The following is a 24,822-nucleotide window of genomic DNA, read 5'->3' on the forward strand; positions in this document are numbered from 1 at the left end:
GATAGGCGTTTGCGGGAGCGCAAACCAGTGCACCATCTGGCGGTGTCCACTGAGAAGTCGCCAGAGAGTATGCAGTGTGATAGAATTCTGTCCCGAAGCGAGCGGCAGAATTTTAGACGGAAAAATGGGTTGTGTTTCTATTGTGGTGATTCTACTCATGTTATATCAGCATGCTCTAAGCGCACTAAAAAGCTTGGTAAATCTGTTTCCATTTGCACCTTACCGTCTAAATTTATTCTATCTGTGACCCTGATTTGCTCTTTGTCATCTATTACCACGGACGCCTATGTCGACTCTGGCGCCGCTTTGAGTCTTATGGATTGGTCCTTTGCCAAACGCTGTGGGTATGATTTAGAGCCTTTGGAGACTCCTATTCCTCTGAAGGGGATTGACTCCACCCCATTGGCTAATAATAAACCACAATACTGGACACAAGTAACTATGCGTATTAATCCGGATCACCAGGAGATTATTCGCTTTCTGGTGCTGTATAATCTACATGATGATTTGGTACTAGGATTGCCTTGGCTGCAATCTCACAACCCAGTCCTCGACTGGAGAGCTATGTCTGTGTTGAGCTGGGGATGTAAGGGGGCTCATGGGGATGTACCTGTGGTTTCCATTTCATCATCCATTCCCTCTGAAATTCCTGAGTTCCTGTCTGACTATCGTGACGTCTTTGAAGAATCCAAGCTTGGTTCGTTACCTCCGCACCGAGAGTGCGATTGTGCCATAGATTTAATCCCGGGTAGTAAATACCCAAAGGGTCGTTTATTTAATCTGTCTGTGCCTGAACATGCTGCTATGCGAGAATATATAAAGGAGTCCTTGGAAAAGGGACATATTCGTCCATCGTCATCTCCCTTAGGAGCCGGTTTTTTCTTTGTGTCAAAAAAAGACGGCTCTTTGAGACCATGTATTGATTATCGGCTTTTGAATAAAATCACTGTTAAATATCAATACCCATTGCCGTTGCTGACTGATTTGTTTGCTCGCATAAAGGGGGCCAAGTGGTTCTCTAAGATTGACCTTCGTGGGGCGTATAATTTGGTGCGAATCAGGCAGGGGGATGAGTGGAAAACCGCATTTAATACGCCCGAGGGCCACTTTGAGTATTTAGTGATGCCTTTTGGTCTTTCTAATGCTCCGTCAGTTTTCCAGTCCTTTATGCATGATATTTTTCGCGATTATTTGGATAAATTTATGATTGTGTATCTGGATGATATTCTGATTTTTTCGGATGACTGGGACTCTCATGTCCAGCAAGTCAGGAGGGTTTTTCAGGTTTTGCGGTCTAATTCTTTGTGTGTGAAGGGTTCTAAGTGTGTTTTTGGGGTACAGAGGATTTCCTTTTTGGGATATATTTTTTCCCCCTCTTCCATTGAAATGGATCCTGTCAAGGTTCAAGCTATTTGTGATTGGACGCAGCCCTCTTCTCTTAAGAGTCTTCAGAAATTTTTGGGCTTTGCTAACTTTTATCGTCGATTTATTGCTGGTTTTTCGGATATTGCTAAACCATTGACCGATTTGACTAAGAAGGGTGCTGATGTTGCTGATTGGTCCCCTGATGCTGTGGAGGCCTTTCGGGAGCTTAAGCGCCGTTTTTCCTCTGCCCCTGTGTTGCGTCAGCCTGATGTTGCTCTACCTTTTCAGGTTGAGGTCGACGCTTCTGAGATCGGAGCTGGGGCAGTGTTGTCGCAGAAAAGTTCTGACTGCTCCGTGATGAGGCCTTGTGCCTTCTTTTCCCGTAAATTTTCGCCCGCTGAGCGGAATTATGATGTTGGGAATCGGGAGCTTTTGGCCATGAAGTGGGCTTTTGAGGAGTGGCGCCATTGGCTTGAGGGGGCCAGACATCAGGTGGTGGTATTGACTGACCACAAAAATTTGATTTATCTTGAGACCGCCAGGCGCCTGAATCCTAGACAGGCGCGCTGGTCATTATTTTTCTCTCGGTTTAATTTTGTGGTGTCATACCTACCGGGTTCTAAAAATGTTAAGGCGGATGCCCTTTCTAGGAGTTTTGAGCCTGACTCGCCTGGTAACTCTGAGCCCACAGGTATCCTTAAGGATGGAGTGGTATTGTCAGCCGTTTCTCCAGACCTGCGACGGGCCTTGCAGGAGTTTCAGGCGGATAGACCTGATCGTTGCCCACCTGATAAACTGTTTGTTCCTGATGATTGGACCAGTAGAGTCATCTCTGAGGTTCATTCTTCTGCGTTGGCAGGTCATCCTGGCATTTTTGGTACCAGGGATTTGGTGGTAAGGTCCTTCTGGTGGCCTTCCCTGTCACGAGATGTGCGAGGCTTTGTGCAGTCTTGTGACGTTTGTGCTCGGGCCAAGCCTTGTTGTTCTCGGGCTAGTGGATTATTGTTGCCCTTGCCTATTCCTAAGAGGCCTTGGACGCACATCTCGATGGATTTTATTTCAGATCTGCCTGTTTCTCAGAAGATGTCTGTCATCTGGGTGGTGTGTGACCGTTTTTCTAAGATGGTCCATTTGGTTCCTCTGCCCAAGTTACCTTCTTCTTCCGAGTTGGTTCCTCTGTTTTTTCAAAATGTTGTTCGTTTGCATGGTATTCCTGAGAATATCGTTTCTGACAGAGGGACCCAATTCGTGTCTAGATTTTGGCGGGCATTCTGTGCTAGGATGGGCATAGATTTATCTTTTTCGTCCGCTTTCCATCCTCAGACGAATGGCCAGACCGAGCGGATTAATCAGACCCTGGAGACATATCTGAGGTGTTTTGTGTCTGCTGACCAGGATGATTGGGTTGCTTTTTTGCCATTGGCGGAGTTCGCTCTCAATAATCGGGCCAGCTCTGCCACTTTGGTGTCCCCGTTTTTCTGTAATTCGGGGTTTCATCCTCGATTTTCCTCTGGTCAGGTGGAATCTTCGGATTGTCCTGGAGTGGATGCTGTGGTGGAGAGATTGCATCAGATCTGGGGGCAGGTGGTGGACAATTTGAGGTTGTCCCAGGAGAAGACTCAGCTTTTTGCCAACCGCCACCGTCGTGTTGGTCCTCGGCTTTCTGTTGGGGATTTGGTGTGGTTGTCTTCTCGTTTTGTCCCTATGAGGGTCTCTTCTCCTAAGTTTAAGCCTCGGTTTATTGGCCCGTATAAGATATTGGAGATTCTTAACCCTGTTTCTTTCCGTTTGGACCTCCCTGCATCCTTTTCTATTCATAACGTTTTTCATCGGTCATTATTGCGCAGGTATGAGGTACCGGTTGTGCCTTCCGTTGAGCCTCCTGCTCCGGTGTTGGTTGAGGGTGAGTTGGAGTACGTTGTGGAGAAAATCTTAGACTCTCGTGTTTCCAGACGGAGACTCCAGTATCTGGTCAAGTGGAAGGGATACGGCCAGGAGGATAATTCTTGGGTGAATGCATCTGATGTTCATGCCTCCGATCTGGTTCGTGCCTTTCATAGGGCCCATCCTGATCGCCCTGGTGGTTCTGGTGAGGGTTCGGTGCCCCCTCCTTGAGGGGGGGGTACTGTTGTGAATTTGGATTCTGGGCTCCCCCGGTGGCTACTGGTGGAATTGAACTGGTGTCTTCATCTTCTCTGTTCACCTGTTCCCATCAAGATGTGGGAGTCGCTATATAACCTTGCTGCTCTGTTAGTTGCTTGCCGGTCAACAATGTTATCAGAAGCCTCTCTGTGCTTGTTCCTGCTCCTAGACAACTACTAGATAAGTTGGACTCTTGTCCATGTTTGTTTTTGCATTTTTGTTCCAGTTCACAGCTGTAGTTTCGTTACTGTGTCTGGAAAGCTCTTGTGAACAGGAATTGCCACTCTGGTGTTATGAGTTAATGCCAGAGTTTTAAAGTAATTTCTGGATGGTGTTTTTGATAGGGTTTTCAGCTGACCATGAAAGTATCCTTTCTGTCTTCTGCTATGTAGTAAGTGGACCTCAAATTTGCTAAACCTATTTTCATACTACGTTTGTTATTTCATCTCAACTCACCGCCAATACATGTGGGGGGCCTCTGTCTCCTTTCGGGGTATTTCTCTAGAGGTGAGCTAGGACTAATATTTTCCTCTGCTAGTTTTATTTAGTCCTCCGGCTGGTGCTGGGCATCTAGAATCAACGTAGGCATGCTACCCGGCCACTGCTAGTTGTGCGTTAGGTTTAGTTCATGGTCAGCTCAGTTCCCATCTTCCAAGAGCTAGTTCCTATATATGCTTATGCTATGTTCTCTTGCCATTGAGATCATGACAGGAACCTGTCCCCCCTCCCCCAGGCGTTTTTACGTTATCCAGCCACCTTGTACAGCGGTAATGCTGCATGTGTGCAAGGTGGCTCAGAAACGTATTCTCCTCGCACATGTGGAACTGAAAACACGTCTGAAATGTGTCCTCTGTGTGACCATTTAACCGTCCCGGTGGTGTGACTTTCCTTTGTAATGACACGCTGCAACCCCCTTGGTAGCGCTGCCCGTCTTCTGGCATCATTGTTTGGCTGGCTGCGCCTCTGCGGCCGCCCTGACCCACACAACGCCCCTCGGTGTCTTATTTATTGGGACTGCGAGGGTGTGATTGATGGGCAGGATCAGTGCATCAGTTCGCCTGTCCCTCCTCTCCTTCCGCCTTCTTCGGACTGTGCGGCTTCATGGCCGTGGCATGCGATAAGGGATCAGATGACGCCGCACAGTCTGAAGCGGGTGTAAGGACCCGAGTGTGAGAGGCGAACATATGTGCTGCGCCAGGCCCTGAATCCCAGCCCCGCAGTGTTTTAACAATGTTAAGACACTGCGGGGCTGGGATTCAGGGGCATCGCGAACCGCACCGGCCGACATTACATGATGCCAGAAGATGGGCAGCGCTAACGGCGCTAGGCCAGGGGATAACACGACAGCGCAGACTCCTGTACAGCAAATAACAACGCTCGGGAGGCTGCACCCAGCACCAAGGTGGGATTCTTGACACCTGTGCTGCGTCTCATTACAAAGGGAACTCTCGCCTCCATTACACAGTTTGACTGTATAAAGGGCTAAATGTTATACGTGTTCCATTCAGCGTGTGCAAGGAGAAAAATTACAAGAGCAACCTTTGACTTGCGCAGCACTGCTGCTGCATAAGCTGTGGCTCTTCTACTTTGTAACCCCTGAGGGGGGGTTAAAGGTGACTTTTGAAATCGGTTCAATTAGGCTTCGGCCTACACTCTGCTCCACCTGCAGAGCCCGGGCTCCAACAACGCTAGTTGCTGTCCGGAAGTGCTGGCTGCACAGAGCCAAACACCTCGCCAATGTGTCAGTGGGGTCCAGCACCGCCAGCTGTTCCCCTGCTGTGTAGCCGGCAACGTGTCCTGCAAAAGCCACGCAGACACAACACACCCAAAGCTGCCGCCTGTGCAGGCTTCGGCCTACACTCCCCTCCCCCTGCTCCTCCTCCTCCTGCTCCTCCTCCTGCTGTCCCTGGGCTCTAACACACCGCCAGTTGGGGCCCAGATGTGCTAGCTGCACAGAGAAAAACACCAGCCAATGTGTCAGTGGGGTCCAGCACCGCCAGCTGTTCCCCTGCTGTGCAGCCGGCAACGTGTCCTGCAAAAGCCACGCAGACACAAGAACTGAAATTGAAGGGAACCTGTCCCCCCTCCCCCAGGCGTTTTTACGTTATCCAGCCACCTTGTACAGCGGTAATGCTGCATGTGTGCAAGGTGGCTCAGAAACGTATTCTCCTCGCACATGTGGAACTGAAAACACGTCTGAAATGTGTCCTCTGTGTGACCATTTAACCGTCCCGGTGGTGTGACTTTCCTTTGTAATGACACGCTGCAACCCCCTTGGTAGCGCTGCCCGTCTTCTGGCATCATTGTTTGGCTGGCTGCGCCTCTGCGGCCGCCCTGACCCACACAACGCCCCTCGGTGTCTTATTTATTGGGACTGCGAGGGTGTGATTGATGGGCAGGATCAGTGCATCAGTTCGCCTGTCCCTCCTCTCCTTCCGCCTTCTTCGGACTGTGCGGCTTCATGGCCGTGGCATGCGATAAGGGATCAGATGACGCCGCACAGTCTGAAGCGGGTGTAAGGACCCGAGTGTGAGAGGCGAACATATGTGCTGCGCCAGGCCCTGAATCCCAGCCCCGCAGTGTTTTAACAATGTTAAGACACTGCGGGGCTGGGATTCAGGGGCATCGCGAACCGCACCGGCCGACATTACATGATGCCAGAAGATGGGCAGCGCTAACGGCGCTAGGCCAGGGGATAACACGACAGCGCAGACTCCTGTACAGCAAATAACAACGCTCGGGAGGCTGCACCCAGCACCAAGGTGGGATTCTTGACACCTGTGCTGCGTCTCATTACAAAGGGAACTCTCGCCTCCATTACACAGTTTGACTGTATAAAGGGCTAAATGTTATACGTGTTCCATTCAGCGTGTGCAAGGAGAAAAATTACAAGAGCAACCTTTGACTTGCGCAGCACTGCTGCTGCATAAGCTGTGGCTCTTCTACTTTGTAACCCCTGAGGGGGGGTTAAAGGTGACTTTTGAAATCGGTTCAATTAGGCTTCGGCCTACACTCTGCTCCACCTGCAGAGCCCGGGCTCCAACAACGCTAGTTGCTGTCCGGAAGTGCTGGCTGCACAGAGCCAAACACCTCGCCAATGTGTCAGTGGGGTCCAGCACCGCCAGCTGTTCCCCTGCTGTGTAGCCGGCAACGTGTCCTGCAAAAGCCACGCAGACACAACACACCCAAAGCTGCCGCCTGTGCAGGCTTCGGCCTACACTCCCCTCCCCCTGCTCCTCCTCCTGCTGTCCCTGGGCTCTAACACACCGCCAGTTGGGGCCCTAGGAAGACAAGCTTGAATAGGTCCCCATCCGGGTTCCAGTACCGTCAGCTGGTTCTCGGCAGTGTCTTTTGCTCTTGTACCTTCTGCTCCCCATCCTGGTTCCAGTACCGTCAGCTGGTTCCGGGCAGAGCCTTTGGCTTAGGTGCCTCCCTCTGGGTATCCGAGTTCCACCAACGTCAGGTGGTCCTTGGTAGTGCTTTCAGGCACGGGTACCTCCTGCTTAGTAACCGGGTTCCAGTAACGTCAGCTGGTCCTCGGTAGTTCCATTGGCTCTTGGACCTTCGGCTACCCATCCGGGTTCCAGCACCGTCAGCTGGTTCTCGGCAGTGTCTTTTGCTCTTGTACCTTCTGCTCCCCATCCTGGTTCCAGTACCGTCAGCTGGTTCCGGGCAGAGCCTTTGGCTTAGGTGCCTCCCTCTGGGTATCCGAGTTCCACCAACGTCAGGTGGTCCTTGGTAGTGCTTTCAGGCACGGGTACCTCCTGCTTAGTAACCGGGTTCCAGTAACGTCAGCTGGTCCTCGGTAGTTCCATTGGCTCTTGGACCTTCGGCTACCCATCCGGGTTCCAGTACCGTCAGCTGGTTCTCGGCAGTGTCTTTTGCTCTTGTACCTTCTGCTCCCCATCCTGGTTCCAGTACCGTCAGCTGGTTCCGGGCAGAGCCTTTGGCTTAGGTGCCTCCCTCTGGGTATCCGAGTTCCACCAACGTCAGGTGGTCCTTGGTAGTGCTTTCAGGCACGGGTACCTCCTGCTTAGTAACCGGGTTCCAGTAACGTCAGCTGGTCCTCGGTAGTTCCATTGGCTCTTGGACCTTCGGGTAGCCATCCGAGTTCCAGTTCCATCAGCTGTTTCTCGGCATTTTCTCAGCCTTCTTGTACCTTCTGCTACATTTCCAAGTTCAAGACCCGAAAGACGATGACCCGGAAGACCACCCCTAAGATGATGACGACACCAGAGACGACAACCACCGAGATGACGACGACCCTGGAGACGATGACCCTGAAGACGACCCCGATGACGACGACCCCGATGACGACGACCCCGATGACGACGACCCTGGAGATGACGACCCTGGAGATGACGACGACAACCTGGAAGACCGAGAAGCAGAAGAACAAGAGGCTGCAGAACAAAGAGCAGAAGAACATTAAGCATAAGACTAAATATCAGAGCAAAAGATATTATCTAAATTATAAGCAGAAGAAGACTAAGCAGTGTATGGGGGTGAGTCCGTTCCTCCTCGTGGTGCCCCTGGATAAAGCCTGATGCTGCAGGCCAAACTGAACGCGGACAAATGTAACTGTTTTGTGACAGGCAGAACGGAAGGTGTAATCTTCAAACTTTTATAGATAACAACTACGGGAATGCCTGTCACAAATAAGAATATGATGAAGAAGTTGAATATAAAAAAGATAATAGTTAAATAAAAAGAATATGAACAATGTAAAAAAAAAAATATATATATACGTAGAAAAGAAGAAGATGAATAAGGTGAAGAAGTTGATGTCACAGAAGCTGATGATGAGGATAATGAAGAAGAAAGTGTGGGAGAAGTAAAAAATAGGGTGAAGGGCGTGGAAGTAGTGAAACATCAATATCTGACAAAATAAATAAAAAATTAACATAGTCAAATTCTTTCTAACGCCGAACGTCATAAAAAAATTAAAAATACTGCTATTCTATTTGATTGGGATAAACCCCTGTGCCTTTAATGTCTCCGCCACCTCCCCCAATACATCCTACATTATTCTTAGTTGTTTTCCTTCATGTAGAATTAACCTACAAGGAAAGAAAGGGTTTATTTTAATTCCGATATTTTCGTCCCATTGACTTGCATTGGGATCGGGTATCGGTATCGGATTGGATTCCGATACTGTGACGGTATCGGCCGATACTTTCCGATACCGATACTTGCCGATATCGGAAAGTATCGCTCAACACTAGTTACTAACTATTTTTCATCCCTTATCGATGTTCTCCCTCAACCGTCATTCCCATTTGATTACTGGGCATCAAAATTAGACACCTGGCCAGAATTGGCAGAATATGCATTGCAGGAGCTTGCTTGCCCGGCAGCAAGTGTCCTATCAGAAAGAGTATTCAGTGCTGCAGGTTCAATATTAACCGAAAAAAGGACTCGTCTGGCTACCCAAAATGTTGACGATCTAACATTCATTAAAATGAACCACAACTGGATTTCGAAATCTTTTGCCCCACCTTGCCCGGCCGACACCTAGCTTTCCTATGAAAAGCTCTTGCCTGTGAATTACTTTTCTAATGTCTAATTTGCTGCAGCTGATTGTACAGCATACGACATGTTTACACCTCCCTAAATGGCCAAACTCCCCACACGGGGCCGTGGTATCACGACTTGGCGCAAGCACCCGCGAGACTGCTGTTTGTCTGAAGAGGTGGGTGTGCTCGCTTTTGGTTGACGGCATTGCTACTGGGTCCCTCATAGTACAATGTAGTGTCTCTGGCGGTGGTGGTGCGCACCCAACGTCAGACACACCGTTGTAACATGAGGGGCCCTGGGGCGGTCCCGCCGGCCTCAAGAGAGTTCCCCCCTCCCCCAGCTCAAACTGTTCTCTACCACGTGCAAAATTATGTCGCACAGCTCCACCAATCTTTAGTCTATTCGCTGACATCATTCAATGTCTGGCACTGACAATACAAATTTGTAGACATCTATGATGCAACTTAAAGTAGTCTGTGTCTGTGTCCTATATTGGCACCATTAAATAGTTACTGCCAAATTACTATGTCAGAAACTCAGCAGATGAGCCCACCCCTGTACCTAAGTATGCCACCTTTTTTTTTTTTTTGGTTGTTTTGCGAGACATTAACATCTATTTATATTTTGGGAGTACTGGGACAGACACTCCTTGCAATACTCCTCCACTGACCACCAAGCTGCCTGCCCGTGTATCCATGTAACCGATGTAAAACTGCCATAAGCCTATTGTTTGTTATTTTAGGCCTTTGATAGCCTGTCTGCGGTCCCTACTTTAAATACTCATCCACTGACCACCAAGCTGCCTGCCCGTGTATCCATGTAACCGATGTAAAACTGCCATGAGCCTATTGTTTGTTATTTTAGGCCTTTGATAGCCTGTCTGCGGTCCCTACTTTAAATACTCCTCCACTGACCACCAAGCTGCCTGCCCGTGTATCCATGTAACCGATGTAAAACAGCCATGAGCCTATTGTTTGTTATTTTAGGCCTTTGATAGCCTGTCTGCGGTCCCTACTTTAAATACTCCTCCACTGACCACCAAGCTGCCTGCCCGTGTATCCATGTAACCGATGTAAAACAGCCATGAGCCTATTGTTTGTTATTTTAGGCCTTTGATAGCCTGTCTGCGGTCCCTACTTTAAATACTCCTCCACTGACCACCAAGCTGCCTGCCCGTGTATCCATGTAACCGATGTAAAACTGCCATAAGCCTATTGTTTGTTATTTTAGGCCTTTGATAGCCTGTCTGCGGTCCCTACTTTAAATACTCCTCCACTGACCACCAAGCTGCCTGCCCGTGTATCCATGTAACCGATGTAAAACAGCCATGAGCCTATTGTTTGTTATTTTAGGCCTTTGATAGCCTGTCTGCGGTCCCTACTTTAAATACTCCTCCACTGACCACCAAGCTGCCTGCCCGTGTATCCATGTAACCGATGTAAAACAGCCATGAGCCTATTGTTTGTTATTTTAGGCCTTTGATAGCCTGTCTGCGGTCCCTACTTTAAATACTCCTCCACTGACCACCAAGCTGCCTGCCCGTGTATCCATGTAACCGATGTAAAACAGCCATGAGCCTATTGTTTGTTATTTTAGGCCTTTGATAGCCTGTCTGCGGTCCCTACTTTAAATACTCCTCCACTGACCACCAAGCTGCCTGCCCGTGTATCCATGTAACCGATGTAAAACTGCCATAAGCCTATTGTTTGTTATTTTAGGCCTTTGATAGCCTGTCTGCGGTCCCTACTTTAAATACTCCTCCACTGACCACCAAGCTGCCTGCCCGTGTATCCATGTAACCGATGTAAAACAGCCATGAGCCTATTGTTTGTTATTTTAGGCCTTTGATAGCCTGTCTGCGGTCCCTACTTTAAATACTCCTCCACTGACCACCAAGCTGCCTGCCCGTGTATCCATGTAACCGATGTAAAACTGCCATGAGCCTATTGTTTGTTATTTTAGGCCTTTGATAGCCTGTCTGCGGTCCCTACTTTAAATACTCATCCACTGACCACCAAGCTGCCTGCCCGTGTATCCATGTAACCGATGTAAAACTGCCATGAGCCTATTGTTTGTTATTTTAGGCCTTTGATAGCCTGTCTGCGGTCCCTACTTTAAATACTCCTCCACTGACCACCAAGCTGCCTGTGTATCCATGTAACCGATGTAAAACTGCCATGAGCCTATTGTTTGTTATTTTAGGCCTTTGATAGCCTGTCTGCGGTCCCTACTTTAAATACTCCTCCACTGACCACCAAGCTGCCTGCCCGTGTATCCATGTAACCGATGTAAAACTGCCATAAGCCTATTGTTTGTTATTTTTAGGCCTTTGATAGCCTGTCTGCGGTCCCTACTTTAAATACTCCTCCACTGACCACCAAGCTGCCTGCCCGTGTATCCATGTAACCGATGTAAAACTGCCATGAGCCTATTGTTTGTTATTTTAGGCCTTTGATAGCCTGTCTGCGGTCCCTACTTTAAATACTCCTCCACTGACCACCAAGCTGCCTGCCCGTGTATCCATGTAACCGATGTAAAACAGCCATGAGCCTATTGTTTGTTATTTTAGGCCTTTGATAGCCTGTCTGCGGTCCCTACTTTAAATACTCCTCCACTGACCACCAAGCTGCCTGCCCGTGTATCCATGTAACCGATGTAAAACAGCCATGAGCCTATTGTTTGTTATTTTAGGCCTTTGATAGCCTGTCTGCGGTCCCTACTTTAAATACTCCTCCACTGACCACCAAGCTGGCTGCCCGTGTATCCATGTAACCGATGTAAAACTGCCATAAGCCTATTGTTTGTTATTTTTAGGCCTTTGATAGCCTGTCTGCGGTCCCTACTTTAAATACTCCTCCACTGACCACCAAGCTGCCTGCCCGTGTATCCATGTAACCGATGTAAAACTGCCATGAGCCTATTGTTTGTTATTTTAGGCCTTTGATAGCCTGTCTGCGGTCCCTATGTAGGGGACAGGGACCTGGTGAGCTGTGCAGACGGGTGGAACCATTGTTGCCGGGAGTCGGGGTTCCGGGGGACGGATTTGAGGGGCGCATGGGAAGCCAGGCTCATGTGACAGGAGGCAGAGTGACGCAGGGAGAGGAGAGGATAAAAAGCAAAACGCGCGAAAGCAGGGGCAGAGAAGCGCGGGAAATCTCTGAGGAGAGGAAACTGCAGCGCAGTTGTTGTGTGTGTGCAGGCCGCAGTGAGACTCGCTGGAAGCAGGGGGAAAACGTGCAACAGACACTGCGGGCAATTACCAGAGCCCCCAAAAAGAGGCGCATTCGTCGTCAGCGACCCCCCAGGCAGAGGGGTAGTGCTGATCAGCTCAGGGACAGTATTACCGCGCTCCCCGGGAGCATCTTGCCACCGAGTGCTCCGGGCCCTCCTGGGTTTTTCTTAGCTGTGACTGATACTTATAATTCTGCTAATTCTCCTCAAAAAGACTCCTCTCTGGACGTGGAAACTGTTACCTCGGATCAACGTCCGCCTGCGGGAGGTAACGCAGCACCGCAAAAGACATTCTGGACTCGAATCTACACCTGGGCTCGACGTCGGAGGACACCGCCTTCCCTCACCACTAGGACTACGTCGCTGACGGAGCCTCACCATCGGGACTACATCGCTGAAACAGCACTGATAAGTGAACGTTGTTGACTTTACCTTAGTAGGGGAGGTACTAGTAAGGCGCTGCCGCGTTCTTCGGGTATAGTTCAGGCCTCATATATAGTAGATAGGATTTACTGTGATATTGTAGACTTGGACTTAAGTTCCCTGCGTGGAAAACTGTTGTTATCTTTTTGGTTGGAAGGTAAAAGAAAAGTTAAAAACGCTGTTTGCTTTCTGGCTCCCATTTGTCCCTGCATCCTTCTTTATCTGCGGTCTCTACATTTGGCGTAGTCGGCAGGATGCAGGATCCAAAGAGGGAGCCAGAAGTTACGGAGGATGGGGCTGGGCCGAGAGCGTCTCTCTCATTGGGGGCTATGTTGAATAACCTGCCCAAGTTTAATGGGAGCAACATGTTATTGTGGAGTTGGACTGAAAGGATGCGGGGGCTGCTGAGGATGCATCCTATGACCCCGGCCCTGGAAGCAGAGGTGGCCATTATGGCCTTAGACGGAGAGGCCCGAGATTCAGTGATGTTGAGACCCCCCACAGAGCGGAATACTTTTACCGGGGTGTTAAATGTGTTAGAGGGGACGCACGGGGATCCCACCGACGTGGGAGAGCTGCGGGCCCGGTTGTTTGGACGGCGACAAAAAGAAGGCGAGACTGTCACTCAGTACATGAATGCTCTGCAAGAGCTAAACATTGCAATCGTGCGGAAAGATGGTATGGGGATGGGACATGTTGACGTGACCCTGCGCGACCAACTGGTGACGGGACTGCGAGATGAGTTGACCAAACAGGCTCTACGTGAACGAGTGCGGGTCGACCCGCGCCTGACTTTCTCTGACATAGGCAATGAGGCCCGCGCCCGGGAGCAAGAGAGGGGGGTGACGGTCCTGACAGGAGAGACTCGGGTTATCCAGACCGCTGCACCAGGAGGGGGTGAGCCGTCGTGGGTTCAGGAGATGCGGCAGGAGCTCAAACAAATCAGAGACGAACTGGCTGAAGTTAAAAAGAATGCGCGAAGCCCAAGGGAGCTACCCCGGGGGCAAGGGTCTGGGAGTCCAGCTCGTGGCGCTCGTCCAGGATATTATCCGGTCCCCGGTGCTTGCTATGGTTGCGGGGAGGCAGGACATTTCGCACGGGAGTGCCCCCGGAGAGGGAAGGCCTCGTCCTGTCAGGCGTTAAACTAGAGGGCTCCGAGCTAAGGGGACGACGCTCGGAGCCAGAGTCCCCGCGGATGGGTGGTGAAAGTCCCGGAAATTTGGTTGCCAGCTGCCCCCTGGTTTGGGCAGAGTTTGAAGGGCGGGCTGTCCGTTGTCTGGTGGACACCGGGTCCCAAGTCACGACTATGCCCGAGGCTTATTTTAGAAAACACTTTCCTTTGACAGTCAGACCCCAATGGGGTCCCGTAATTCGGTTACAGGCCGCCAATCAGCTGCCCATCCCAGTGGAAGGGGTCACCTGGATGCAAATATCTTTATGTGGGAAGGACCTGGGCCGCCGGGGGGTTGTGTTAACACGGGGAGATCCCGGCCCACAACATACTGTGACCTTGGGGATGAACGTATTGAAAGATTTTGGCAGTTTTCTGTTAGGGGAGACTACGCAAGAGACACTCAATCAGTGGGGGACCAGTACACCTCAGGGCTCCGTGTTCAGACAGTTAGTGAGGGAAGTCCGGGTGCAAGAGACCTGTCAGGAGGGAGACATACTAGGGAGAGTAATTACTTCCCCGACAGCAAAGGTGACGTTCCCCCCAGGACAGACTGTTATATCCCTGCCCATACGAGCTCGCATCCCTCTAGAAGGAGTACAAGTACAGATTGAGCCCACCTTTACATCCCCTTTGCCCACAGGACTGCTGGTGGCCCGATCCCTGGCTACTGTTAAAAATGGGGCCGTACCAGTGCGATGTGTGAATGTGGACGAACACGATGTCGTGCTACGGGTCCGAAGTGAGATGGCCAAAGTGTTACGACCTTTAGAAGTGATGCCCCCTCCAGATACTTTGCAGTTAACGGTGGATTCCCCTGATCCCTGGATGGTCAGTGTCCGGTCTACGCAGGATCCTGAGCCAATAGCGTTTCGAAAGGGTCAAACTATTCTGGAGCACATGCGGACGGAATTGTCGGGCCTGGATCCATCACAGATCTCACAAGTGCAGCGACTCCTTGGACATTATGCTAAAGTGTTCGCACAACATGAAGATGATTTTGGCTGTACCACGGCCATCGAACATGGAATTCCGACCGGAGATACAGTGCCCATCAGGGAGCGGTACAGACAGATTCCCCCGCAGATGTACCAGGAAGTAAAGACGTTGTTAGGCCAGATGCTACAAAAGGGAGTGATCCGCTAGAGTCAGAGCCCGTGGGCTGCCCCGATCGTGCTGGTGCGGAAAAAGGACGGCACGCTCCGGTTCTGTGTGGACTATCGTAAGCTAAATGCATGCACCGTCCGAGACTCTTATCCACTTCCCCGTATCGAGGAGTCTCTCTCCGTGCTGGGTCGGGCCAAATATTTTTCCACCTTAGACCTAGCCAGCGGATACTGGCAGGTCCCGATGACAGAAGCAGATCGTCCTAAGACAGCGTTTTTCCTTCCCATGGGACTATTCGAGTTCAATCGAATGCCGTTTGGGCTGGCCAACGCTCCAGGCACCTTCCAACGATTAATGGAGCGGTGTCTGGGGGATTTGAACTTCGAGGCCACTCTCATTTATCTGGATGACATCATCATCTATGCTCCAACATTCGAGGAACATCTGTGCCGACTGGAGCAGGTACTAGACCGGTTGCTGAAATACGGGCTTAAGGTGAAGCCCCAGAAGTGTCACTTGTTCCGGGAACAGATCGAGTACCTGGGGCATGTGGTGTCCGCCGAAGGAGTCCGGCCATCGCAGGAGAAGATTGCCGCAATCCAGGAGTGGCCCACACCGGAGACCGCCAAGGATGTACAGGCGTTCTTGGGCCTCGCTGGGTACTACCGGCGCTTCGTGAAGAACTTTGCTCGCCGTTCTCACAATCTACAAGTCCTGCTGAAAGGAAGCTCCCCCAAGGAACGGGGAAAGAAGATACAATGGCAGGAGCCACAAGAAGCAGCGTTCCGGGACTTGAAGACAGCTCTCATGGAGCCGCCGGTGTTGGCTTATGCGGACTTTTCGCAACCGTTCATCCTACACACCGACGGCAGCTCTCAGGGATTGGGGGCTGTGTTGTCTCAGGTTCAGGATGGGCGGGAGAGAGTGATCGCCTATGCGAGTCGGTCTCTTCATGACTCTGAGTTGAACCCGGACAATTACAGTTCTTTCAAGGTGGAGCTGCTGGCCGTGGTGTGGGCTGTGACGGAGCGGTTCGCTGAGTACCTGGCCGGTTCCGAGGTGCTGATACGCACGGATAACAACCCATTGGCACATCTGGAAAATGCGAAATTGGGTGCCCTGGAACAGCGCTGGGTAGCCCGGATGGCCAAGTACAGATACCGTATCCTCTACAAGCGAGGAGCGGAGAATGTTCATGCTGACGCGTTATCTCGTCTGCGGAGAACCCCCCAAGAACTAACCGAGATGAGGAGCTGGAGGGAGAAGAAATCCCCTACGCCATCGGGGGCGCTGCTCGGACGGCTGTGAGCCGGGAACAGACCGGGAACGGAACGGCTACAGGACTGTTGGTTCAGAGTCGGGATGAATGGATACGGCTGCAACAGGAAGACCAGGAACTAGCTCCATTGCGACAGTGGATAACGAATGGTCTATTGCCCGTGAGAACCCCTGGACAAACTCTCCCGTCAGACCTGAACCTTCTTCTGCGGCAGTGGGAGCGCCTAACTCTTCAGGACGGGCTCTTATGCCACTTAACCATGGCTCAGGCAGATTCCGAGCCGACCTGGCAGATGGTCTTACCAGGGCCCGTGGTGGCCGCAGTTGCTAAAGAAGCTCATGAGTCCGGGGCACACTTCGGAGTGAAGAGGACGTTTAAGTGGCTGCAAACTCGGTTCTATCATCCTCGGCTGCTTGCGGAAGTACAAACTGCCTGTAGACAATGTCGACAATGTGAGCTAACCAAGTCACCGGAGGAAAGGGCGCCTGTGCAGAGCATCACGACGTCTGCCCCTTTTGAAGTATTAATGATAGACTACATTACCATTGGAGCAGCGCATCAAGGCTACGAACACTGCCTCGTTATGGTAGATCATTTTTCAAAATTCGCGGTAGTCACCCCTACCCGTGATCAGACAGCTGAGTCGGCGGCGAGCGCTATCTGTAAGAACTTTATTCAAGTTTACGGCTGTCCGAGGCGAATACATTCAGATCAAGGCGCCTGTTTCTTGGGCAAAGTCATGGAAGAGCTGCATCGCCTCTACGGCATTGATAAGTCACGCACCACACCGTATCACCCCCAGGGAAATGGGGCTTGTGAGCGGTTTAACCGGACTTTGCTTCAAATGCTGCGTGCGCTAGAACAAGATCAGAAGGCCCGCTGGCCGGAGTATGTGTCTGACCTAGTGTGGGTCTACAACAATAGAGTTCATCAAGTCACAGGACGCACCCCGTATGAAGTGGTCTTTGGGCGCCCAGGAAAAGGCATGACAGATCTGGAACTGTCTTCAGAGGAAGAAGGCCCCCGAACAGGGATGGCTTCGTGGGTGCGTGATCATCGGCATCGGCTGCAGACCTTACACCGACTGGTACACACTCAAATTCGGGAAGTGGAGCATCGGAGCACCCCTACAGCAAAACCCCCAGAGTTCCGGCCAGGTGATCGAGTACTCGTTCGAGAGCAAAGACCGCAAAACAAGTTAGACCATCGTTGGGAAAAAACACCCTATCGGGTGCTTCGCCGTATAGACCCGCATGGACCTGTATATGAAGTGCAGTCTGAGGCCCCCGGAAGTACAGGTACTCGCATTCTTCATCGCAACATGCTCCGGTTGTGTCGCTCTGTTGACTCGGACACCCCGGAATCCGCAATCAGGGAAGAGCCACCTACGACTGAGTCCCCCAACAACCATTGGTGGGATGAAGAAGCTTATGAAGAAGAAGAACGGCGTCAAAATACTCCCCCTATCTCGACTACTACACTACCCCTGACCAGTCACCCTTCCGCTGACGACATTCCCCCAACACCCCCTACACAAGGACCCGAGCCACGACGTTTTGAACGTCCTACTGCCGGTAGACCCCCAACTCGCTACAGTCCTGACTTACACACTAGACAGACCCAAGTGTGGAACAACCCGTCAGGTGGGCGACCTGTCAGTGCGAAGGCCTCGCCCGGGGACTGGCGAGCATACAGGGTGGGGGAATGTAGGGGACAGGGACCTGGTGAGCTGTGCAGACGGGTGGAACCATTGTTGCCGGGAGTCGGGGTTCCGGGGGACGGATTTGAGGGGCGCATGGGAAGCCAGGCTCATGTGACAGGAGGCAGAGTGACGCAGGGAGAGGAGAGGATAAAAAGCAAAACGCGCGAAAGCAGGGGCAGAGAAGCGCGGGAAATCTCTGAGGAGAGGAAACTGCAGCGCAGTTGTTGTGTGTGTGCAGGCCGCAGTGAGACTCGCTGGAAGCAGGGGGAAAACGTGCAACAGACACTGCGGGCAATTACCAGAGCCCCCAAAAAGAGGCGCATTCGTCGTCAGCGACCCCCCAGGCAGAGGGGTAGTGCTGATCAGCTCAGGGACAGTATTACCGCGCTCCCCGGGAGCATCTTGCCACCGAGTGCTCCGGGCCCTCCTGGGTTTTTCTTAGCTGTGACTGATACTTATAATTCTGCTAATTCTCCTCAAAAAGACTCCTCTCTGGACGTGGAAACTGTTACCTCGGATCAACGTCCGCCTGCGGGAGGTAACGCAGCACCGCAAAAGACATTCTGGACTCGAATCTACACCTGGGCTCGACGTCGGAGGACACCGCCTTCCCTCACCACTAGGACTACGTCGCTGACGGAGCCTCACCATCGGGACTACATCGCTGAAACAGCACTGATAAGTGAACGTTGTTGACTTTACCTTAGTAGGGGAGGTACTAGTAAGGCGCTGCCGCGTTCTTCGGGTATAGTTCAGGCCTCATATATAGTAGATAGGATTTACTGTGATATTGTAGACTTGGACTTAAGTTCCCTGCGTGGAAAACTGTTGTTATCTTTTTGGTTGGAAGGTAAAAGAAAAGTTAAAAACGCTGTTTGCTTTCTGGCTCCCATTTGTCCCTGCATCCTTCTTTATCTGCGGTCTCTACACCTACTTTAAATACTCATCCACTGACCACCAAGCTGCCTGCCCGTGTATCCATGTAACCGATGTAAAACTGCCATGAGCCTATTGTTTGTTATTTTAGGCCTTTGATAGCCTGTCTGCGGTCCCTACTTTAAATACTCCTCCGCTGACCACCAAGCTGCCTGTGTATCCATGTAACCGATGTAAAACTGCCATGAGCCTATTGTTTGTTATTTTAGGCCTTTGATAGCCTGTCTGCGGTCCCTACTTTAAATACTCCTCCACTGACCACCAAGCTGCCTGCCCGTGTATCCATGTAACCGATGTAAAACTGCCATAAGCCTATTGTTTGTTATTTTTAGGCCTTTGATAGCCTGTCTGCGGTCCCTACTTTAAATACTCCTCCACTGACCACCAAGCTGCCTGCCCGTGTATCCATGTAACCGATGTAAAACTGCCATGAGCCTATTGTTTGTTATTTTAGGCCTTTGATAGCCTGTCTGCGGTCCCTACTTTAAATACTCCTCCACTGACCACCAAGCTGCCTGCCCGTGTATCCATGTAACCGATGTAAAACAGCCATGAGCCTATTGTTTGTTATTTTAGGCCTTTGATAGCCTGTCTGCGGTCCCTACTTTAAATACTCCTCCACTGACCACCAAGCTGCCTGCCCGTGTATCCATGTAACCGATGTAAAACAGCCATGAGCCTATTGTTTGTTATTTTAGGCCTTTGATAGCCTGTCTGCGGTCCCTACTTTAAATACTCCTCCACTGACCACCAAGCTGCCTGCCCGTGTATCCATGTAACCGATGTAAAACTGCCATAAGCCTATTGTTTGTTATTTTTAGGCCTTTGATAGCCTGTCTGCGGTCCCTACTTTAAATACTCCTCCACTGACCACCAAGCTGCCTGCCCGTGTATCCATGTAACCGATGTAAAACAGCCATGAGCCTATTGTTTGTTATTTTAGGCCTTTGATAGCCTGTCTGCGGTCCCTACTTTAAATACTCCTCCACTGACCACCAAGCTGCCTGTGTATCCATGTAACCGATGTAAAACTGCAGTATTTTGCTTATAAAAAAGAAAATACTGGAGAGATATCAAATGCAGACATGTTAACATTAAAAACAAAAACACATACAACAAAAAACTGGTACAGTACAAAAATTGGCCACCAGCTACAAAAACTTTCTCCTGCAAGTAGTTAACTGAAAGGTTTTTTTCCATTGAAAACACAGATATGGCATCCACCGAGTGTTGTCCTGTCGCGTCTTCTTTATATTATTGCCAAGAAGCTGCAACTGAATAAAGCTGAGCTTCTACCTTCTGCCTCTTATTAACTGCTTTTTTTTTTTAAAATTGTCCACCAGCTACAAAAACTTTCTCCTGCAAGTAGTTAACTGAAAGGTTTTTTTCCATTGAAAACACAGATATGGCATACACCGAGTGTTGTCCTGTCGCGTCTTCTTTATATTATTGCCAAGAAGCTGCAACTGAATAAAGCTGTGCTTCAACCTTCTGTTCCAAATTACCATTTTTAAAAATGCCATTGGCTGTTCCGGCCTACTAAAGGTGTCTGTCTGCCCCTGCCTGGTGTTGTCCTCAACTGAATAAAGCTGAGCTTCAACCTTCAGTTCCAAATTACCATTTTTAAAAATGCAATTGGCTGTTCCGGCCTACTAAAGGTGTCTGTCTGCCCCTGCCTGGTGTTGTCCTCAACTGAATAAAGCTGACCTTCAACCTTCAGTTCCAAATTACCATTTTTAAAAATGCAATTGGCTGTTCCGGCCTACTAAAGGTGAATGTCTGCCCCTGCCTGGTGTTGTCCTCAACTGAATAAAGCTGAGCTTCTACCTTCTGTTCCAAATTACCATTTTTAAAAATGCCATTGGCTGTTCCGGCCTACTAAAGGTGTCTGTCTGCCCCTGCCTGGTGTTGTCCTCAACTGAATAAAGCTGAGCTTCAACCTTCAGTTCCAAATTACCATTTTTAAAAATGCAATTGGCTGTTCCGGCCTACTAAAGGTGTCTGTCTGCCCCTGCCTGGTGTTGTCTTCAACTGAATAAAGCTGAGCTTCAACCTTCAGTTCCAAATTACCATTTTTAAAAATGCAATTGGCTGTTCCGGCCTACTAAAGGTGTCTGTCTGCCCCTGCCTGGTGTTGTCCTCAACTGAATAAAGCTGAGCTTCAACCTTCAGTTCCAAATTACCATTTTTAAAAATGCAATTGGCTGTTCCGGCCTACTAAAGGGGTCTGCTCCTGCCTGGTGTTGTCCTCAACTGAATAAAGCTGAGCTTCTACCTTCTGCCTCTTACTAACTGCTGTTTTTTTAAAAAATTGGCTGTTCCGGCCTACTAAAGGTGTCTGTCTGCCCCTGCCTGGTGTTGTCCTCAACTGAACAAAGCTGAGCTTCCACATTCTGGCTTTCGCCCTATACTATCAGATATTAAACTGCATTTGGCCTACTAGTGTGGTTAGGCCCTTGAAACAGTGTCTGCTGCTCTTGGGTTTGCTACTCCACTGAACAAAGCAATGCCGCCTGTTTAGTCCTGTTACCAATTTTGAACTGCATTTAGCCTACTTTATTCTTTGGCCCTATATCTGTTTCCTCCTCATCCTGCCCATTGCCCAGCCACTGCTAGATGAGTCTGCTGGTACATTGACCTAGACCACTACATTCCCCTTATACTCTACACAGCCAGAATCTGACCCTGCTGAAAGTAAGGTTCCCCTTCCCGCATGTTATACCACCTTACACAGGGACAGAGAGGAAGGTGCAGATGAAAGTGCAGGTTCCTTCATCAGGTGGGGGGGCATACTCGTTGGCGACGTCACTGGCACAGGGCCCCTCAGAGTACGCAAAAGTGTCGCTGCTGGTGGGAGGCGCCCCCGCCATGCAAACACACCGCTGTACTTTGAGGGGCCCTGTGCCAGTGCCAATGCGAACGAGTGTGCCCCCCCTGCTTGCTCAGGATCACAGCACTTGCAACGTTGAAATACTTACCTTTCCCTGCAACACCGCCGTGACGTAGTCCGCATTTCCTGGGCCCACGAAAAACTTGAGCCGGCCCTACTCCCCCCACAACTTTTGCCAAATGACCCCCAATTCCCTATGCCCAACTATTATTATAAAGTTAATTAAGATTGACAAGCTTCAGAAACAAGAATGGATGTTTTTGGCATTAAAATGGGCACTGTAGGTGTTTTCCTGGCCTCCACTCACTGCCGACTATGCTTCCCCATTGACTTGCATTGGGTTTCGTGTTTCGGTCGATCCCCGACTTTTAGCGATAATCGGCCGACTGCACTCGACTCGACTCTGGACAAAATCGGGTTTCACAAAACCCGACTCGATCTTAAAAAAATGAAAGTCGCTCAACTCTACTCATAACTACTAATAACACAAGACAAAAATGGGAAGTGTCTTAAAAAATGCAAATAATGAATCAGGGCCAGTATGTTGTGTTTATGGGGGTATTGGTGATATGTGGAGCTTTAAGGGGGGCACAGTATGTCATTATGTTTAGTGAAATGTTGGCTTTGTATATGGCACTGTGCTGTCTTATCATACCACCATATGGTACTTTTTCAATTGCTCGATAAAACCCAAATCCCAGCTGCAACTGAGTTAAACAACCACAACTATATAATACAACTTTTCTATAGATAGGCTAGGTGTTTCTAGTTTTACTTTCTGAACAAATCATCTGACAAGTGAATATATGTTGAAACTAAGCATACAAAATGTGTAGGATGACATGACATTTAAATCAGAGCCAAAAATGACACTATCTCATTTGTATAATAAACCTAACCCAAAATAATATAAAAAACATGATAGTGTAATGAAATATACCATCATTACACACACACTGAGGCCTTTGAAAACCCAAAGAAGAAATCTTGGCTTCTACATCCAGACTGTTTCACGAGTCTCCTGGACTTAGCACCTGATGTGGTTTGGATTTTTTTTTTAACCAGCTATGCAGGTAGACACAAATGTCCACAGTAATCCGGTTGAAGTCTGACGCTTACATGTCCCACTTTGTAATTCCATCATTTTCACACCTACGTCTGATGTGAAATGGCAGGTTCCAGGTTTTTTTAGTTTATTTTTTACCTAATTTGACTTTAGCACAAATTCCATGAGTGCAAATCACAGTGGGGCCATATTGATTGTTTTTGGCAAAACCTTTTCATTGAGTTCACTAACAAAATCAATAAACAAGTGCCGCGCTAGCAGGAGGAACTGTGACTAGGAATGAATCTCAGTCACCTACCTCGCTGTTGTGAACTGACGTGTCCACTTGGGACACTGGGCTGCTGCAGACCGTCCTCTACAGTCTTGGAAGATCCGTGATCCACACAGTGCAGCAGCGCTGGTAATGCACTACCAACCGGGCAGCGTCCTCCCGTAGTGCTAAAACCCCACCGGTCTCGCCACTGTGATACCCGGCAAGCAGCTATGGCCGATAGCGCCGCCGTGCAGTGGCGTGGTGAGTGGGGGGCGTGGCTACTAAGGTGACGTCACCAGTCCGTATGACGGACACTAACATGGGCCAATCCCGACGCGTTTCGAGGGTACCGACCCTCTTTCTCAAGGTATCCTTGGATCTTCCAAGACTGTAGAGGACGGTCTGCAGCAGCCCAGTGTCCCAAGTGGACACGTCAGTTCACAACAGCGAGGTAGGTGACTGAGATTCATTCATAGTCACAGTTCCTCCTGCTAGCGCGGCACTTGTTTATTGATTTTGAATTTGATTATTGGTTGGCAGGGTTGCACACTACGTGCCAAGGTGCCTGCGGCTGAAGTTTCGGGCCAGTACATAGCGCCAGTGTGTTACTTTACAGTGTCTGGAGTTCACTAACAAGTTTAATCCAAGACACAGGGAACACATGATTCATAGTTTATAAAAGTTTCTAGAAGTCACCATGCTTAGAAGACTTTGACAAATTGACAAATATATACTTTTTAAATGACAATTATTCATTTGTGTCGCAAGAAGACATTTTTGTGACATTTAGGTTCAAATAGGCAACAAAATAAATTATTAAAAAGTTATATAAACAAAAAAAAAGCAGATTTGAAAAAAAGAATTTGAGCCCCGGGGGGAGCTACTGTCACTGTTAACTATATTGGCGTGCTGCGTACGCCGATATACTAAAGCTGTAGTGGATAGTAAAAAGACAGAAGTCCAGCTCGGTGGTGTACAGAACAAATTTAATTCATAGAAATCAAAGGGTAAAATTCAGACATCAAATGTCATGTACAAAATCCACAAACACATTGTAGATCTATGCATATCAGATGATAAGCAGTGGAGTAACAACTCGTGGTCAATGCAGTCACCAACAGGACCGGGCCCCTCTCATCCAGCTAGAAGTGTATATTGGTTTTCTTCTTCTATGCATTGAACAACAGTGGTGCAGGCAGAATGAGGGGCATATAGCAGGATGAGGAACATATACCTGGTTGGGGCCCACGATAATGGACATATACCAGGATGGGGGACATATACCAGTGCAGCGCCCCCACTGCCGCAGGGCCGAGGGGTACCCGGTACCGGGCCTCTGAGTCTTTGCTCTGGGGTTGTCACGGCGGCTAGGCCCGGTCCGTGACCCTGCTGAGGGGCGCTCCAAATAAATAATAGATGTGGATGATGGTGGTAGTGAAGTGCCGGTCGCAGTAAATAACGAGGACACCAGGTTGCAGTCTCTTTACCTCTTTACTGAAGGTCTCTGGGTCCTCAGTCCGGAATACGGTTCACCAGGCTGCGCAAGTCCGGCCGGTCCAATGGCACCTCCAGAGTCCTCTTTGCAGGTGGAAATCTGTGCCTTCCTGCTAGCGCTATGTGTTGTGGTCCTCCCCTGCTGTGCTTACGGGATAGTCCCCACAACTGTTGTGTCTGTTTCTCGTGTTCCCTCACAACTCGATTAGATGATGTTCTGCTAATCCTCCGTCCCTACTGGTATTC

The sequence above is a fragment of the Ranitomeya variabilis genome, chromosome 6 (genome assembly GCF_051348905.1).
Source record: "Ranitomeya variabilis isolate aRanVar5 chromosome 6, aRanVar5.hap1, whole genome shotgun sequence".
NCBI classification, from domain to species: domain Eukaryota; kingdom Metazoa; phylum Chordata; class Amphibia; order Anura; family Dendrobatidae; genus Ranitomeya; species Ranitomeya variabilis.